The sequence below is a fragment of the Poeciliopsis prolifica genome, unplaced genomic scaffold, assembly GCF_027474105.1.
Source record: "Poeciliopsis prolifica strain line A6 unplaced genomic scaffold, Auburn_PproV2 SCAFFOLD017, whole genome shotgun sequence".
Lineage (NCBI taxonomy): Eukaryota > Metazoa > Chordata > Actinopteri > Cyprinodontiformes > Poeciliidae > Poeciliopsis > Poeciliopsis prolifica.
The window spans coordinates 5,249,780-5,264,318 of NW_026562392.1; the positions used below are offsets into that span (position 1 = coordinate 5,249,780).

The following is a 14,539-nucleotide window of genomic DNA, read 5'->3' on the forward strand; positions in this document are numbered from 1 at the left end:
GAGGAGAGGTAGAGAAGCAGTTATTGTTCTGGGTCTCATTCTGCCCATTTATGAATCCATCCGTGTTTAATGTGGATGCTGGAGGTCAAGGCCGGTTTCTGAGACAGACTCTGGTGCCAAGAGCTGCACATCAATTTAAGGCTGGAGCGTTACAGAAGAGCGTTTCCCTACTGTTTTATTTAAAAGTTTGGGTGTGGGGGTTTCTTCTTTTTTGCCACAAAGGATCCAGTGAAGCTGCCTTTGCAATAATAATAATAACATAAAAGCATGTGTCTCTGAATCTTACTGATGCGCTGCAATGATGTGACTTATAAAAAGCCTTGAGTGCTTTGTATTTTATTTTGGGGCGTCACATTCAAAGGGAACTGCAGAGAATCGTCTGTTCTCCTTGCTGAGTTCTTGATGTCTGAGGTTACAGAAGAGCCCTTGAGTTGAATTCATCAATTCCATTTATCAAAACCAAAATACAGCTGGTCCTTTTTTCATGCTACCTTTAAGAGCTAACGGTCAAAATGGTCACTTTTCAAAAAATAAAAATAAACAATTACACACAGACGTCTGCTCACGTTGAGTGTTTGTTAGCGGGAACCTTGCAATTCTCACTGCTTCACTGTGGTTCTTCTTTTCACAGCTACTTGCTGTTTCCTCTGTTTTCTGACACTGAATCCAGTCCTTCGATGCATCTTTTCATAGCATAGCAGTGTGTGAAGCTCTGCCCCGACAGGCCCAGCTGCCATTCTGTCTGACAGCTGCATGGACGTGGAGATGGATGGACACATTTCTGTTTCATCCAGGGACGAAATGAATGTTGGAGTACAGCTGCACAGATCCATCCACGTGGCTGTACTCCAACATTTGTTGGCTTCCTTGGATGATTTTTTTTTTTTTTTCCCCCTCCCCAAAAAATGTGAATTTTGAAGTCAGGAGGTTTCCCTCAGACCTTTGACAGATGGGGAGGAAGTGCGGTGCCATAGATTTATTTTATTTGCCAAAACCAATGCAAAGAAAAAGTGAAAGCTATTCTTAAGAAGTGAATAATGTTCTTTAGGTTCAAGTTTATTTTTTTCTTTCCCGGTGGCTGACCAGATAATCGGTAAAATCCTTTCTGCTTTGCACCAATATGAACCTTTTGAAGCAAATGCCACTTCTAGATAAGTCAGTTGATACTGACTGGCCACATTTTTTATATATACATGTTATATTGTACATAAAAGGATAAAGTCTAGTAGATATTTCTGAAAAACCTCGTCAAACAGTCACAGACCAACGGGAGGAGAAAATGCAGACTGATTTTGACCGGCGGCGCTCGCCAAGAGGCGCAGATTCCCCAGCAGACTCGCAGGGTGAAGTTCAAGGTCATGGCGAGTTCTTCATAAAAACTTCATACATGAACTTTTGACTCGTCGTCCGCTGTGATGGGAAAACAGTTTCGCTGACCGTATCATACCACAGTTCACTGAAAACAAACGGGAGCGGCACACTGGAAAAACATTTATCTCCAGTAATGGGCCGGCTGTCAATCTGCCTTGCCCAGCAGATTGACAGGAGCAGACAGAAAGCAGTTTATTGATTTAGTTTTTATTTATTTATTTGTCTGTTCTATTGATTATTCACTGGGGAGTGGAGCCAATGATAAAGTCAGAAGTGCCAGACGCTCTTTCCCATTATATCCTTAAACAATTTAATTTTTCCACCAAGGTCAATAATTCATATATGAGCACTTTGCTAAATTGGATACATAAATGAAACCAGTTTTATTCCTCATAGCTTCTATTAGTAGGGAAATAACAAAAAAGGACCTTTTAACTTTCTACAACGCAAAACTTGATTTGAAGAATTTTGAATTTCATTTTACTTTGATGTCAAATAAACAGTCAAGCGTTTTTTTATTTGGTTTAAATTAAATGCAGCCTGTCGCACCGTTGCCGGTTTCTCTTACATATTTCAATGTCAAACAAAGTTCAGAGCGAATTCTGTCGTCACTCTAATTCAATAGATTTTAAAAAAATATACATAGATACAGAAAACTATTCACCCCCGGGGCGTCTGAACGTTAAAATCAGCCGTCCAGAGTTCAAACTCAATATCAACCTGGAGAAGAGAGAGGATTCAAACAACTTTCAATGTGGAATAATTGTTGTGGTCAAAATGTCACTGCTGTCCAGTCTTCATTTGTGAAAAATTGAAGTTACTAGAAGCACATTCATGACAAATGTGCGCAAAACTTTGTCAATATTCAGCTAATTAAAAAAAAAAAGGTGTGAAGCTGGTATGTTACACATAGTTATATGAACATTTGCATGTGACTAGTACCTCATCACTGCTGTGTACCGACTTTGTGTCGATAAAAAAAAAAAGGTTTTTGTAATCGCAGCGGAAGAAATAATCTTAAATCTGAACCCTGGTCAATCTATGTCTGAGTTGATTCGGCAACTAAGAAGTGGTTGCCAAATCTCTGCTGTTCTAAAGACAAAGAATAACAATTTAATTCACTTGAAATACAGACTTCCACACTAAACTGTTTAGTCTAAGTTCAGTCACAATTTAGTCTAATGGCTTTTGGATGTAGTTCTGGCTGCTGTAGCAGTGAAACCAGCCATTGAAAGGCAAACTGCACAGCGATGCAGTTCGCCTAAACGGTGTTTAGGCGAACTTTTATAGTTTCTTATGGAAATGGCTCTTTGATTTAATTCTACATCCTCTTTCATGTTCTGTCTTTGAATGCTTGGCTTTCACACACGCACACACACACACGTTTTTTTTTTTTGCATTGCACATAAAGTTGTTCTCAGGAGGAATATGTAGATTGGAATCTAGGTTTTTGAGTACATTTTTTTCCCTCAAAAAAGTCCCAAAGCGAAGGTTTACACTGCAGAAAATCACTTCTGTTATTACCGTTAAAGGGTACTTACACAACAGATTGCTACACTTTGAATGTCAGACAGAGCTTCTTTATTAGTTTCCCTGGTAATATCTTAGCATATTTTGTCAGGGAAAGAAAATTTGAAACACATTTTTATTATTTTCTTTTTTTTAACGTTTAAAACCTTTTTGTTGTGGACTGCTACAGTGCCCAGAGTGGTATGATGTTGCTCTATTACCTGGCAACAATCTGCCTCTCTGCTCCTGATCTGACACGGCGTGTTTCCGTTCGCTCCCTGCGGGACTCGGCCTGCGTCGAAAGCAGGAGCAGTTACGACCCAAACAAGCGGTCAGGGCGGCGTAACTCATCGCTTTCTGCTCCTGCCGGTCTCCCTCGCTCCATCCCCGCGCTCGCATCTCTGCAACCGTTTGTCTGTTGATACTGGGCCGTGTATATCCTCAGTTTATTTGTTTTGTTCAAAGGTCAAACATGGCAACTAATGCAAACAGACGGAAATAATCCGCTTTTATTGCACAATGTCATCTTAGGTGTAATATTGATGTTTTGTGAGCTGTAAAATGTGTTGATTTAGAGAATGCTAGATTATTATTGGTTTTATATATTTATTATGTAGTTATTAAACCTTCTTCCCTCCTTTTATGTCACTCGACGGCCTTTTGTAATGACAGTGGCTTTTTTTTTAGAATCTGATCCTAAATGAGGACATTCTTGTCGTACATACGTTCTATAATGCCGAGAATGTGAACACGCATTGAAAACCGAAGGTCATTTCACATTTTCAGTCAAATTTAATTTGATAATTGATTAGACCAAAACCACAACCACCACCATGAAGTATTACAAACTCTTACTCAACGTTCCAGCGAACATTTCTGGCCTTCAGTGCTGCGATCGTCGTCGTCTTCAAGGACAAGAGAGCATTGAGATCCGAGTCGGTCTTTGTCAGAAAGCTGCCGGTTGAAACGGCAAGACTGTTACAAGTCGCTTTAGTAAAGCGTTTGGCCTGAGAGCGATAAAAAAAATGCTTTGAATGCTTTCAAAGCAGTGGATGATTACGCCAGGAGTCGAGGCCAACATGACTCGGTCTTTGGAGGTGTGTGTTGGGCTGGTAGCTGCTGGATTCACTAGCTTTTTTGTGTGTGTGTGTGTGATCTAAAGACATACAGTCTGCCAAGAGAGAACCTTTGATTTTTTTAAATTTTTTTTTTATTTACTTTTTTTGTCAAGCAGAGATAATTCTTTGAACTGAAAGCAGGATCCTTCACTGCCAGTTCACGGAAAAAGACCTAAATGCACAAAACACAGCAGAAGAAGAAGCAAAGTTTGTAGATAAATAACCATGGGGGAGGAAGAAAAAGAAGCGAAATGTTATGTGAGCGAGCAGGCAGATCGATATACAGGCAAGCCAACGCCAGCGGACTTCAGGCGAGGAAGAATGTATGACCTCACAGAGAAACTGAGAAGAGTTAGAGGCAATGGGCAAGATTTAGCAAAAGGTGAAAAAAAGAACAAAACAAAAAGTGTTTTTTTTGTCCTACATGCACTAAACTGGGGTGAATAAAATGTCTGAGCAACAGGCAACGTGGACAGTCTTAAAAAGTCCAACATGTAAAATGATTTTAAAAAATAGTAATTAAAACAATTAAGGACAAACATGAGAAAACAGAGTGTCTTCAGTCAGAGGCTTCTTCAGATTCGCTGTGACACAGACCGCTAAGAGATCTCTCCTCGCAATGAGTCTTTGAAGAATCTGAATTACTGAGCTACAGCAACATGTAATTTCCCTTTTGGATCAACAAAGTATTTCTGAATTGAATTGAATGGGAGCTGACGGAGTGTTTGCGAAAGAAAATTGGTCGAGAAATTGATAAGGTTGCGCACAGAATACAAGGAATGAAACTGGAAACACCTGAGAGGAGTGCAGTTAAGATACACACACTGTTGGAAACCTGGTAGTAGGAGACAATATTTTCATAACACTGGAGAGCTGAGAGTGTGTGAAGCTGTGGAATTCCTTAATATTCTTCTTCTTTTTGTTTTTTTGTAGACTTTCCTGAAAACTGACATGCCGTTGGCAAACTCTGCTTGTTTTGAAAAGTGTCAGGTGTTTACTTGATTTTTAACCATTACAGCTGCCACATGACTTGGGAGAGAACGTGGCCCAGTTCACCAGTACGGAGGTCAGACGATGTCTGCAGCTGTGTCACATTATCTTGGCTGAAACTCCAAGAGCTCCTCTGCTCCTGGAAAGAAAGCATAGCAAGTTTTTGAAAAAGTTATGCCTGTCGCTGATCGCTTCATCGTCGCTGATCGCTTCATCGTCGCTGATCGCTTCATCGTCGCTGATCGCTTCATCGTGCCATTCGTGCAGCATTTTGAAAATCGTTTTTGGGTGCACCTTAACGGAGGAAGTGTCGACGCGTGGTTTCCCGGCTGGGTGGAAGGATGTTCTGGACTGATGCAGTAGCTGAAGGATATAAGTGTGAAAAGGAGAGCTAAAAAAAAATCATCTTGCCTTTTTAATAAAACTTCCAGCCACAGAGGTAGAAATGACAGGAAGTCAAGTAAGAATCTGCTAAACTGCATACATGACAGCTGTGTGGAGCTTCAGGATCATTTCCTAGAATTGCTACAGGAAAGCTGAAACAAAATGGAGGTGAACACAAAGGATAGCAAAACTTAAGAATGAAGTCAATTCAGAACATTAGACTTTTCCCATGTTTACACAAATAAAACATGATCCTTTAAAATGAATCCATTCCTGAAAAACCACAGAGAATCGTGATATGGACCCTTCTTCTGCAGAATCTTTAAATCACACTGACTCCTTGCTCCAATTGGGACAATAACACTTTCTGCCAAAGGGCGGCGCCAGTTTTAATATTAACTACCAAGTCTAGCCAGTACTCATTCCATTTTTTCAACATTGGTCTTTGAATCAGAATAAAATATCAAGAAATAAATGACATTTAAAGTTTTGTACTAACTGTAGTGATCCATGATATGGTATTTTTCACATCTGTTTCTATAGTTATGACTTTAAATAGAAGCTGTAAAACTTTGTTCTACATATTTTTTCCTTTTTTATTACTTTCAATTTAACGTAGAATTGTGTCTGTTTCAAAACTGTGACACAATAGAAATCCCCTGCTACTCTGATGTCTGCAAAGTTTGTACAGCAAAATGACTGATGACAGTCTGAGGATCCACTGGGATCATCTCCTCTGCATTGTGCTTTCGGGCTTTGAGCAAAAATGTGATGCAAGACTAAGTGCAGTCAGAAAACGCCTCTGGGTTTTTTTCCCCCCTCGTTATTCACAGATGCTGCTCAGCCCATGATGATTTGACTTTTCCATGTCAAACCATTCAGTTTTTTTCTAGCCAGAGCTTGGGCCAGCGTCTAATTGATTTGTATTTTGCGTTCATGTCTTGTGGCTTGGCTACTGATCTCAGATGTTATCGCAGGTTTTTTGGGGGCTTTTTTTTCCAGCTTTTACCTGATTAAACCTGAAAAGGTAACATCAGGTTATCCAAATTATTCATCGGCTTTCTTTGAGCTCACCAGCTCGACGCTTGAAGAGCTGTGTCGAAGCGATGCTTGCTGGAATTCTGACCTTGAAATGTTTGGGTCCAGCTGCGGATCCAGAGGCAGCGTTCGTACCGCTGCCAGTCAGGACAGATGGAAACGTTGCAGCCAAGCGGTGGATTAATTGTTAAATGAAGGCCCTGACATTTTAACCAGCCTTCAGTCAAAAGTGCTTCTGAAACTCAATGAATGAACTTACAGATCTAAACTTCACATTGTTATCACATATATGTTGCTTTCTGGGTTTTCAAGAGTCTCAATTTTTCTTTTTTTTTTCTTTTTTGTTGAATTCAACATGAACAGAATTTGCCCTTTAAATCTTCTGAAATGACTAAGGTGGAATAATACTCCAAAAAAAACATGTCTGGAATATAAAAGATTTCATATTTTGATGAACAAACAATATATCCAGTTATGTTGTTTTTGTTTTTCTTTGTTAATATTAACAAGATAAGATGCGATTGCCTTCATTGGGCAACTCATAACATTTCAAACGATCATTACAAAATACAAACTCCATACACAAGTATGTGAAGTGTGAGGGCACGTCTTCTTTTTCTCTTAACGATGGTTTAAAAGAAAATTACTGCTGAATGGTTCTATTTGCTTTTCTTAGAGTTCAGGAGTATATATATATATATATATATATATATATATATATATATATATATATATGTATATATATATATATATATATATATTTTTATTAACTTTATTAGGTTTATTATTGGCCAAACCTTGGAGTCGTGCTAATGGAGGACAAATTAATGTGGTAGAGTGCGTCCATATGTTAATAAGAAACAAGGCGGTCCATCTGCTATGTAGGCATGAATAGTTTCAATTAGGATAATTACCTTTCAGAGAAATACAGACGTGAGGAAAAGAGCCGGATTTATTTCTGGTAAGTGATCAATGAAAACATGCGGCGCCACATAAAACATGATTTTGCGAAGGTCCACACGCAGACGTCCTAATTGTCCCCATCTGTCCTCATCCGTACCTGGCGAGACTCTGCGTCCAGAGTGAACAACGGACGATCAGAGTTTGTATTTTCGAGTTCGGATGAAGGGAAACATGAATCCCTGCCTTACTTTCAGCAACAACAACCCCGAAATAAATAAAAACTCCACGTCTCCGACAATGTAGACAGCAGCCATTGTCTTTGAATAACCCATGCAAGCTTAGCCCCCCCTACCCCCCCATTACCTCAACCGAGGCCTGGCCTTCTCCATGACAACGTGTTACGGTATCTCTGTTGAAATCTACCCTGGGGTCTAAACTAATGGGCTATTATTCTAAAGCTGACATTGCTGAGTCATTTTCTGTGCCATAGCCTGAACCCAGCAGTAAACAATCTGCAGGCACTGCCAGCATACCCCCCCCCTCCCCCCCCCCCACACACACACACACACACACTCTCATTCCTATTATAAAACACAACCCGTACATCACAGAAACGACCGCGGAGCTTTGAGGTAAAGTGGACAGAACTCCCTCCCCATCTTGTCACGCTCATAATAATGAATTTCAGGTTTATTAGTCATGTTTATTTGGATGGCACACTGCAGCGACAAGGCAGTTCCAAGTGGCTCACGTCATAAAAACATCATACTGTAGCCAATTATGAAACAAGCAGCAAGCATTACATTTTGTTAAATGCCTTCATCACAATCATCAAGCAAATATAGATCAAATATATGTTCCAGTTATGATTAATTAAAGGCAGCTCTAAACAGCCTTGACTTAAAGGAGCTCAGTGTTTCGAGGATTTTGCAGTTTTCTGGAAGATTGTTCCAGATTTAAGAAACATGCTGCTTCTCCATGTTTGGTTCCGTTTAAATCAACTTATCAATCCAGATCCAGGTGTCCGTTGAAGGCCTCAGAGGTTCATCAGGGAGCATCAGTGGACAAAACAGCATCATGAAGAGCAAGGAACAGCGAAACGGTTAGGGAGAAAGCTGGCGAGAAGTCTTAATAAGTTTTTGGGTGCAGAGCAATATTTTGAGCTCTGGATATCTCATGCTCAGCCAATTATCTGATAAAGGAAGGAGCTCTAATCTAAACCGACAAAGACAAAACGTTAATCGGAGAAGCAGCCTGGTGGCATTACATTTCACCACAAACACAGAACCCCTGCTCAAAAACATTCTCAGATTACCACCACGCGATGAGGATACTTTTTTTTTTTCTCCCACCAGGGTCAGCAGATCTGGTCAGAGTCGATGGAAAGACGTAGCTAAAAACCGAGCGAGAAAACCTGTCAGAGGCTACAACAGCTTTGAGACGGCGGCAGAAGTTCTCCTCCCAGCAAGACAGTGAGGCAAGCAGAGCCACGGCAGAGTGGCTCTGAAATTGACCACTTGACAATCTGAGGGGAAAGAACATGAAAATCACTGTTCAGAAAACGGCATAAATGCGATCTGGATTGCGTCCTTGAGCTATTTTGCCAAGAATCTGTCAAAACGTTCAGTTTGTTGATGCAAAGCTGCTGGCGATACGTTCTAAAAGTGTTGCAGAACAAGGTGTCTCTCCTCTAACTGCATTCAAATAATCTATTCAAGTAATAGAGCAGATCATAACTTAATCATAGGTTATAAAGTTTCTCAAATTAACTTCATTTTTTTCTGCAATTAGAAGGAAAATCTTCCGTTACGGCAATGCAATGTTAAGTCACAGAGAAAGAGACAGTTATTGGTTTAATGCTCGACTTTCTGCAGTTCTCCTGACATTTAAATTAAATGAAGATTTCATTGAAATGAAATGATTTTAAATGAGCTGTTTGTTTCTTCCTGTGGCTGGAGTCACAGTCACAGACAGGCTTCCAGTGTCGTGACCAACAGGTGTTGCATCTCTGCTTCCGGTGTCGACCATTTGCTCATTCACGTGGTTTGGTCCTCAAGTTCAGCTCTAAGTTTATTATTATTGTTGTTATTGTGCATTCCCTTAGCTCTTGGCGTTAGAGTTTGGCTTTTCACTGTTCCTTTTTGTTCATTGGTTTTGGTCTTTTCACTTCAGTTCAGTAATTAGCTCCGTGAATGGATTCCCGTCGCCGGTGCTTTCGACTCGCTCCCTTAGATGTCCGTCTCTCTCCTTCACAGTTTTTTCCGTCCTGCTCTCTGCACAGCTGTATTCTGACTCATCTCTCCTCCGCCTGGGTTTCCACTCCAGCTGTTCCTCATCCCCTTCGCCACACCTGCTCCCCATGCCCTTCTGCTCCCCCCCCCATCCCCTGCTGTATCAATGTCAGGCTCTCTGTGATGCTTCCCTGTCAGGCTCCTCAGTCCATTATCAAACCGCCTGTTACTGTATTTCTGTGTTTTCATCCAATCCCTGGACAATACGTGACATCCTGTTCTCGAAAACATGAGAATGGATTAATATGCCTTTTAAGATGGTGAAAGTTTTCTTAAAATGAAAACAAAAACCTTTTCATGTGCTGGCACGTAATGTTTATGTGTGTGAGTGCATAAACTTTTAATGCACTTCCTTCTCTTCTGACTGCAGCAAACACATTATGCTAATTTAACGGCACTGCAGTTACACTTGTCCGGTTTATTTATGTTGACCATATTAATGTTTATTTCTAGGTCAGATTGTTGCATTAGTTATAAAGCTTTCCGGCCTCCGTCTTTTCGTGTGCCACAGAAAACGCACGTGCATTGCCTTGCACAATCCGACAACGTCTTTGCTAAGTCTCGTTATTGAGGTGCTGCGTCAGCCTCCAGCTCTGTTTGAATTGGCCGGATCAGACGACTCTGAGTAATTCAGCTGGAATTTTATCGACCACTTGTCAGATCAAGTTGGTGCGGATTGTCTCGGTTCCTTTAAAAAAAAAAAAAGCACATTCGTGTTTTGAACACCGCGTTTTAAAGTAATCTCATGGGATAAACATGTGCTGCGTGATCTTAAATATATAAAAAATAAGCAAATAAACGAATGAAATGCATTTGTTTTCTTTTTTTAAGCATCCAGCTGGATGCTTTTTGTCATCAGCTGGTACTGCAGCTGGTTACCATGGAAATCTCAGATGCAGGGAGACAGGAAAATGGTACTAAATGAAGATTACAATTTATTTTATTTTTTTAGGCAACTTTGCCTGTTTGTTCAAGTGTTGGTTGATCTTTGAGAAATTACAATAAAAATGATTGTTACATTAAAAGAAAACAAAACTAAATATAAAATTATGAAACATACCTTAAGGAGCACAGGTACGCAAAAAAATGCATAACTGAGAGAAAATGTAATTTTGCTTTTTATCTCTGCAGGAAGACATTCGTTTGTCTTAAAGTGCTCTCAAGATAATTGGAATTTGAAAAACCAAGAAAGAAAGAAAGTGTAATGATTATTGCTAGAGGCAAGAAATATTGGGTTTATCAATACGAGCAACAAAAAAAAAAAAAAAGAGCATGCCATAGTTCAGTACCAAAGGCGAAGTTCAGATCCAAATATATCCAAATAATCAGAGTTCCCCTCTTTGTCTCTTTCTTAACTTTTCCAGCTTCGTCACATCAGAAGCCAGAAGGCTAATTCAAGCTGCATGAGGATCTAATTTTAGGTTCTTGACTCGTTCTCAGGCAGTCGGGCTTCCACCTGCTTTACAGAAGCGTAAAGTGCGGCAGCCGATGATTACAAGTACTTTAATCTTAAACCAGGAAAAAAAATTACATCTAAATAATACGGACCACGTAGGGTGAGGTTAATAGAATCTTTTGTGATATTTTTGCATAAAATGTAGATGCTGATTTGCATAACAGAAGGTGTACTGTGCAGGAACCAACATTCTCGCCATAAATCTTACTCTTTTCTTTTTTTTTTTTTTTTTTTTGCAAGCAGTCTGCTTAATCAGGCAGAGCACTAAGCCCCTGAAGCCCGGCACCACACTTCAAGGTGATTTGTCTGATGATATTACTGATCTGAAGGACAGTATGGCGGTTCAGCATGAGCATAAGAAAGGATATATGTGAGAGTGTGCCTCTGGGAGCCATTTCTAACACTATAGCTTCAAATGCGAAGATAGGAAATTGGTGTTTGTGAAGCTTTGGGACATTTTTTATTTTTTTTTTGGATCTTCTTTTTAGCCTATTGTGGTGCTGGGTGGATACTGTGATGCTTTAGCCAGTTCGTGTGTATAAAACTGGCCAGGTTGGGGAGACAGGGAGCAGGTTGGGTTCGGGTAGGTTTAGGGTTAGGGTTCAGGTTAGGGTTAAGGTTAAGGTTAGGATGGGGGACGAATATGAACTGGGATTTGGATAGCCAGGGCTGGAAGTTCATGAGGTGACTGAAAAAAAGCTACTCATGCTTGAGGACAAAAAGATAAGGAAGGGACAGTGCAGAATATGTAAAGGTAAGAGAAGTTTGACCTCTAAGTTGGGGAAGTCAGAGGCACTTCACTGAAACACCCAGATTCGGTTTCAGTGTTGAAACATGTTTTGCTTTTCATGCGAATGCTTTGAGGAAGGAAGATGTCTGGAGTTGATACGGCTGGGTAAAGAGCGCAGAACACTCTTCAATATGACTTTGAACATGGTGGTTTTTGACAGTGGAGACCAATTTAGCACGTTCAGACAGTTAACTATTGGATCCGTTCACAAAGTGGGCCGGAGGTGTGAGGATTGCACTGTGGTGAAGGGTCAGGAAGGGCTTGACCTCCTTGTTGCGGCCATGTTGGCACCAGATGAGAAATTCCACCGCGCTCTGTTACGCACTCAGACTCTGAACGATTTCACAGCGCCCTGCAGAAGTGTTCTACAGAAACTTTTACTTCTTTCGTGTTTCGTGTTACACGACTCATTTCAGCGGACTTTATTGCGACTGAATTCCTTTATGACTCCTTCGCAGGAGGCCTGCAGGAAACCTCCTGTAAAATCTGGCTGAGATTTGATGGCAGAGCCACTGCTGGGATCTCAGAAAGCAGCATAGATGAATGGAAAAAAAAAAACAGTTACACAAAAGTGTTTCACTGTATAGATGGTTTGTTGTTTTGTTGCAACCTGAAGTGTAAAATAAACTTCAGCGGAATTTGAAAACAAAATAGATGTACAGGTTTATATCTGGTTGAAGGATGTGTGTGCCCCGTTGATTCTTTTTTCCTTTTGGGGGGATATTGTTGTAATCCGTAGGGGGTCCCAGGAAATATTTGGGAACCACTGCTCTAGTGGAAACTGTTTTTTTTTTCTGCTATAATAAAATGGCTGTGAGTTTTGCTTTGCCAGTGTGAACATCCTGAGCCTGCACTGACAGCAACACGTCTTCGTTTCGTCCTCTTTTTAAACGCTGTTGCGATCGGTTCAAGTGCAATTCAGCGAATCAGAATATTAATGCAAATCTTTATCTTATTAGAGTAACTCACAAGGTGAAACGCGTTGCATAGATTAATTACAGAGAATTTTGTTTTCAACCATTTTGTTTTGGTTAATCATGAGAATTTTCTTATTTTTTCATTCACAGCTGATGAAAATGCATTTCTTTTATCTTGAAGGTCAGGCTGGTACACCGGACTACTAAATAATAACACAGAAACACGAGCTTGATTTAAAAAAGAAAAAAAAAATGTTTAAAAGCTGCTTCAGTGTCATTTTTAAAAGCCACTTTTAAACCGACAAAACAAGTCCAGTTGTGTTACTGGAGTAATGTTATGCAGTGACTTGAAGACCTGTTCAAGGCGAGCGCTTGCATTTTGCCCGTTGCTGAACCTCTTTTCATCCTGAGTAACTGAAATAAAAGCTTGGAATACATCACTACCTGGACGGCAATGCGGTCGGTCCTCATTTTCTTTTTTTTGTTGTTTTTTTTGTTGCAGAGGGACGAGGTGCTAAGAAAGCACTCGACATGTGGAGCGTTTTCAGTAAGATGTAAAAGTAACACAGAAATAAGTTTAACACTTCTGAATTTGGAACTAAATGACAAATAGCTGCTGTTTCTTCTTATTATTATTTCAACTTTAATCTTGAGCTTGACTCCCTCTGGATCTGGATAATCTGCTGCATCAAAACAACTTTATAATATTCCAGTTTCCTTTGAAAGGAATCAGAAATTGATGAGTATTGTGTTCGAACAAAAAATGTAAAATTAGCATTTTTCAACGGCCCTGATCATTTGTTCTCATTTTTGTCTTTCCCTGTTTTTACTTGTCGTCTGTTTGAAATGAATAAATTCAAATTAAGCATCATCTCCATGTATTGATTTACTAATTAGGCTAAATTTCTAGGCCTAGCAGCATGCCAGTATTTGACGCCATGCTTATGTCAAATACTGGCATTTTACAAAAAAAGTATGACTAAGTTATTTACAAACCTTGCATATTTGATTTAAAAGATAACAGAAACACAATGCTATTTGTAATGTATCTTACAGGTTTTCTGTTTAACTTAAATTGTTGATTGGCAATTGATTTTGCTGTTACTGATTTGTACAGTGTCATTAAGGCGCTTCTAAATAAAATGTATCATAATTATTATGGAATTACCAAAATAAATGAACTCTGATGATTTTCTAACTCTTTTGAAGCAACCAATAACCAAAATAAATCATTCAAAATGAAATAGAAAGCTACATTAAACCATATCTATTAGGAAAACTGCGTGTGAGCTTGATAATCGTTAATAATGGTTATAAACAAATAAACTCATAATGCCTATTTCAAAAACTTGTTCAAACTGTAATGCGTTCATGATTATTTTTTTTCAGCATAACAAGAAAAATGTTGTTTTCCGAAACACGTCTTGGAGGTTGTACTCTAACAATCTGAAAAAAGTGGGGAAAAGTGCAAATAAACAGTTTTATTTCTGAATTCTTGGAATAGCTGCTTATCTGTCGAGCCCAAGGTTGTTTGCTCTGGCCTCAAAGATGGCGCGCCTCTCGGCGGCGAAGTTCAAGGACACGTTTTCAAAAAGAAGATTCACAAGATGGGCCGTGACTTCGGACAGGTTCAGATTACCATTACCGCCCCGGGGATGTCCCCTCGGCCCAGCCGAGGCCGCAGCTGAAAGAGGAACGATGAGCTGTGTGTGTGTGTGTGTGTGTGTGTGTGTGTCATCTAACACACACGCACAAGGCAGTTTTCATCTTGA

At 39.8% G+C, this 14,539-nt stretch overlaps 1 protein-coding gene across 1 annotated transcript in view; it reads left to right on the forward strand.

Moving 5' to 3' along the window:
• LOC129367684 (myelin basic protein-like) overlaps nt 1-14,539 on the forward strand; it is an 84,608-nt gene that overhangs the window by 9,566 nt on the left and 60,503 nt on the right. The window lies entirely within an intron of this gene.